The following is a 6,000-nucleotide window of genomic DNA, read 5'->3' as shown; positions in this document are numbered from 1 at the left end:
TTTTTCTACCAGAAAAGCCCTGCTGGTTTAGAACTTATTGCAGGCTTTAGACCTTCTCAGAGTTCAGCCTCAGGCACTGGATCATAGGTAGGCGGAACAAAGGTATGTGTGATACTCTATCATGACTTGAGGCTACCAACCTGAATCTGTCGTGTGGTGTCACTTGGAATTTTCAAGACTTTAAAAAATGTTAATTATTCTTACAAAATTAAAACGATCTTAATTGCAATTAAAACCTTGTCCACTGGCAGGGGGCAGCCCATCATATTTTAAACAAATAAGTTATTAAACATTCAAGCTTTTTTTTTTTTTTTAAATGACCTTTACCAATCAGAAGGGCCAAAGCGAACCCTGTGGGTGCTTGAAGCCACATTAATCCTCTGGAGGGAAGGTAGACAATTTCGGCTGTTCCGTTGATATAAGCTCCTCCTACCCATGTTGCTAAAAGAAAGCAGTAGAAATAGGAGTGAGATATAAATAGGCAACAGCTGAGTGCTCTTTTCACATGGAAAGCAATTTAGAAGTTATGTACTTAACTTTGCTGTGATTGTGCATAATATTATTACTAAACAACAACAACAACTGAGCATAATCCAGTTCTTCGGCTGTATGCTTACCTTTTCCCTGTGCTTTCTCCAGCTAGATTGTGTCCAGGGTCTGATACTTCTGTTGCAGTTTCCAGAGCCATAAGAACCCAGATCATTACAGAATTGACATTGGTTGTATTGCAATTGACTGTTTTCTTGTAAATTCTGATAATTTCATATTATTATCTTTTATTCGATAAAAGATATGATTATTTGTGATCATTGTGTGATTTTCTTGATGCTCTGTCCCCCCCACCCTTCCGCCACTATGAAGAAGAGTAGCAGTAGAAGACTAGGATTTTTATACTTCTCCTTTCTCTACTGGAAAGAGTCTCAAAGTGATTTAACCATCACCTTTCCCTTCCTTTCCCCAGCACAGGCACCTTAGGTAGGTGGGGCTGAAAGAGTCCTGAGAGAACTGTGACTGGTCCAAGGTTACTCAGCAGGCTTCATGTGGAGAAGTGGGGAATCAAACCTGGCTCTGCAGAGTACAGTCCACTGACCTTCACCACTATACCACACTGGCTCTCCATGTCAAAATGCTATTCGTAATCCAGTCATTCCTCATAAGGAAGGTGCTCCGAGTTTGGTGTAGCGGTTAAGAGCAGCAGACTCTAATCTGGAGAACTGGGTTTGATTACCCACTCTTCCACATGAAGCCTGTCGAATGACCCTGGGTCAGTCTCAGTTCTCTCAGAGCTCTCTCAGCCTCACCTACCTCACAAGGTGTCTGTTGTGGGAAGAGGCAGGAAAGGTGATTGTAAGCCACTCCCAAGACTCCTTTGGGTAGTGAAGGGCGGGGTATAAAACCAACTCTTCTTCTTCTCCAAAGCTTTTGATCACTTAGGGTTGTCAGCTCCAGTTTAAAAAATTCCTGGAGATCTGGTGAGGGTGGAGTTTGGGGAAGGGTAGGGATCTCAGAGTGGTATAACACCACAAATCCACTCCAAAACAGCCATTTTCTCTACGGAAACTGGTCTATGTAATCCGGAAATTTGCAGGTCCCTATTGGACATGGATAGCCTGACTTCAGGAGGGCTTCCTTGCAAACCTGTACTCTTTAGGAAAGATTCACACTTACCAGTTGCGGTGAACAATCCAACCCAAAAGTTCATATTTCTGTTGCCCACAATAGCCACTTCACTGGGGTTCTCTCTTGTCTCCTTTTTGCTTTTCCGGGAGGCCCAAATGCCAGTCGCCAGCGTTATTAGATAAAATACAATGAGACCAACTAAGCCACCTATATTCAAAGCCATTTTCTTCAGATCTCAGAAAGGAGAGCTAGTTCCTGGCATCACCAACGGTTACAGGTCACCTGTCGGCAAGCAGAGGTCCGTGTTTGTGCAGAAGAAATCAATGCAAGGAAGTCACTACTTTACCTCAGCACTGAAATGGGACGGGCGGGCTGGAACCCATAAGCAAATCAACGATGCCCTTGAAGAGCAGGCATGGGAGATTTTGTTCCTCACAAGCCAGTCAAAACATTCTTTCCATAGTCTCAGATTTTCATAAACAGTGAATGGTCAAAAAAAAAAAACAAGTACAGGGAACGGAAGCAAGAAAAAAAGCATTTATGTTCTGGTTTAATCAATTCTACTTCTGAGAAGAAGTCTGTGAGCCTCATGTGTCTGCTGGTCTTCAAGGGCAACTGGTTGGCTACTGGATGAAACAGGTCGCTGGACCTGATTGACCTCTGGCCAAATCTAGCAGGGCTCTTATTTACGTTCTTATTTCTCTCTTGTGACCTGGGCAGCAGGAGAAAGACCTGTGCTGCGTGGGAGACCACCAAGCAAGTTGAAGGTGGCTACACCAAGGCAGGTGACGAGAAGCCATCTCTGTTTGTCTCTTGCCTTGAGAAACTAATAGGGTTGCCGTAAGTGGGCTGCAAGTTTGATAGCATTTTCCACCACCACATTGTTTGTTTGTCAGATTTTTACCAAAGTGGCCCATATGAGAGTTGGTTACTCTTCTGAGGAATCAACCCCACCTGAATTTTAAGCTTACCTTTATTTCTTTTAAACGTCAGCAATGACAGAAAGAATAAAAGCAGCATTCCACCTACTTTTTCACTAACAAAGACTTTTCCTGCCTTCCAGCATTGTGACCATTGAAGGACTCCGGAATAACTGACAAACTCCTTTCAAAAATGTTATAAATAAAATAATATTTAATACATTTTTGCTGGCATAACTGTATTCAGGCTGTAGGTGCCCTCTTTTGTCCCCCTAGCATTTAAAAATTCCCAGTTTAACAGGCCTGTTTTGATTTGATTCCCTTCTGAAGGATGATGTTCGTGAGGGGACTTTGGGAACATCTCTTGGCCTCCCGGTTGCTGACAGATGAAGCTGCCTCGCATGGAATCTGTCTGACCATTAGCCCCTCTCAGCATCAGTATTATCTACTCAGACTGACAGAAGCTCTTCAGATTCTGAGGCAGAGAGGTCTTTTGTGTTACCCACTCCCTGATCCTTTTAACTGGAAACTTCCTCTGCAGATAAATGTTCCTTTTCATTTACATGGCTGATAAGTGTCGATTAGTGTCACAAAAACACATGATACTTACACTATTTATTCCTTTTATTTTTATTTAAAACATTTTATGCCACTTTCCCACCCAAATAGGGTTCCCAAGATGGTAAACGTGAAAGCACTGAAAGACTTGAGCACTGAAACATCATTTAAAATAATATTTAAAATAATTAAATAAAAGCATATTAACACAAAGTTGGAGTCCAGTAGCACCTTTAAGACCAACAAACTTTTATTGAGAATGTAAACTTTCGTGTGCTCATCAAATCTCGGAAGCTAAGCAGGGTCAACTCTGGCAAGTACTTGAATGGGAGACCTCCTTGGAATGCCAGAAGTCAGGAGGTAGGGGCAGGCTTTATTTAGCCACCTCTCTGAATACCTTCCAAGCCCTCAGTAGGGGGTCAGTCACCAGAGATTGCCATGACTTCCAGATGCACACACACACTCACATGAACGCGTGCGCACACACACAAAAATACCCCCCAAAATCCATCATCCATTGAATTTTGGACATTTCTTCATGAGTCTGTTTGGAGTGTCCTTCCAGAATGGAACAACAACAAGAAGAAGATATTGGATTTATATTCCGCCCTCCATTCCGAAGAGTCTCAGAGCGGCTCACAATCTCCTTTATCTTCTTCCCCCACAACAGACACCCTGTGAGGAAGATGAAGATATTGGATTTATATCCCGCCCTCCACTCCGAAGAGTCTCAGAGCGGCTCACAATCTCCTTTCCCTTCCTCCCCCACAACAGACACCCTGTGAGGAAGATGAAGATATTGGATTTATATCCCGCCCTCCACTCCGAAGAGTCTCAGAGCGGCTCACAATCTCCTTTACCTTCCTCCCCCACAACAGACACCCTGTGAGGTAGATGAAGATATTGGATTTATATCCCGCCCTCCACTCCGAAGAGTCTCAGAGCGGCTCACAATCTCCTTTACCTTCCTCCCCCACAACAGACACCCTGTGAGATAGATGAAGAGATTGGATTCATATCCTGCCCTCCACTCCGAAGAGTCTCAGAGTGGCTCACAATCTCCTTTACCTTCCCCTCCCACAACAGACACCCTGTGAGGTAGATGAAGATATTGGATTTATATTCCGCCCTCCACTCCGAAGCGTCTCAGAGCGGCTCACAATCTCCTTTACCTTCCTCCCCCACAACAGACACCCTGTGAGGAAGATGAAGATATTGGATTTATATCCCGCCCTCCACTCCGAAGAGTCTCAGAGCGGCTCACAATCTCCTTTACCTTCCTCCCCCACAACAGACACCCTGTGAGGTAGATGAAGATATTGGATTTATATCCCGCCCTCCACTCCGAAGAGTCTCAGAGCGGCTCACAATCTCCTTTACCTTCCTCCCCCACAACAGACACCCTGTGAGGTGGGTGGGGCTGGAGAGGATCTCACAGCAGCTGCCCTTTCAAGGACAATCTCTGCCTGAGCTATGGCTGACCCAAGGTTATGCTAGCAGGTACAAGTGGAGGAGTGGGGAATCAAACCCGGTTCTCCCAGATAAGAGTCCGCACACTTAACCACTACACCAAACTGGCAAAGAGAATTGACTCATACAGAAAAGCAACACTTTCTTTGAATGTGTGTATCTGGAGCTTACAGAAGTCTTTTATTTAATGTATTTATTTCTTATGGAGTATAATGAGTACTGTGGCCAATGTTCCCTCTAAGCTGCAGAGTCTTTTGAGCAAAAATTCTACTTTGTGAGCTACTGGCATTAAATTTGTGTGCTGCTGCATAAATTATTGTGCTCCGGGGTCATCCTTCCTGAGCTAAGACAAAAATGTGTGAGCTGGAGGCTAAAAATCTGTGAGCTGGCTCACGCTAACTCAGCTTAGAGGGAACACTGACTGTGGCCAGGGCCTTTCTTGAGCAGGAACACACTTCCAGTTAGCTTGATGTCAAGGGGTGTGGCCTATTATGCAAATGATTTCCTGCTGGGCTTTTTCTACAAAAAAGCCACGTGAAACAATGGTGATGTCAGGGGGTGTGACCTAATATGCAAATGAGTTTCCTGCTGGGCCTTTTCTACATAAAAAGCCCCGACTGTGGCAATGTATTCCAGCACACAGTTTGGAAAGTAATGGTTTGTACAATGCAAGTTACACCAGTCCTAACAGCTGCTCAGCCCAACCTTTCCCTTGCTCCTAAAGCTGAGTTCTCAGAGTGGGGGGGGATTCGTTGATTCTCTCCTCTGTTGTAACTTGTCAGTGTTAAAGATAATAGTACTAAATCATCCCAACCCTTCCTTTGTTTTATACCATTCAATGAAGGAAGCGTTCCTATCCACCACGACAGGGAAACTAGACTTATATCTTCCAAGCTTATACTTGCAAAAAGATAAAAGGTTCACTCAGGACACCATGAACTTGGGGGGAGTCACAAGTCAAGGTTTAGATACTGCAAAAAGTGTCAACAAGGATGCATTTGGGGAAACATCTAAATCTGCAAGCCTCCATAGGCAGGGAAAGGTTTCTGCTCTCTTTGGAAGAATCTGCAGGGCCAACTCTGTTAACTCTGTCATTTCCTAACTGTAAAGAGAACTTCGCACGGTTTGATAGTCTTGCAAGTTATTCCCATTTCTCCCAGAACTGCTGAAGATTGATGCAAGTTGCTTCATTCCTACCAGGGCAGAGATTTAGCATGTACCATTGGTGGGATTCCTTCCAATTTTGCTCCCTCCCCACCTAGACTTTGGTGTAGTGGTTAAGTGTGCAGACTCTTATCTGGGAGAACCGGGTTTGATTCCCCCCTCCTCCACTTGCAGCTGCTGGAATGGCCTTCGGTTAGCCCTAGCTCTGGCAGAGGTTGTCCTTGAAAGGGCAGCTGCTGTGAGAGCCCTCTCAGCCCCACCCACCTCA

Source organism: Heteronotia binoei, chromosome 3, assembly GCF_032191835.1.
Source record: "Heteronotia binoei isolate CCM8104 ecotype False Entrance Well chromosome 3, APGP_CSIRO_Hbin_v1, whole genome shotgun sequence".
NCBI classification, from domain to species: Eukaryota; Metazoa; Chordata; class Lepidosauria; order Squamata; family Gekkonidae; genus Heteronotia; species Heteronotia binoei.
Note: the sequence above shows the minus strand (reverse complement) of the source record.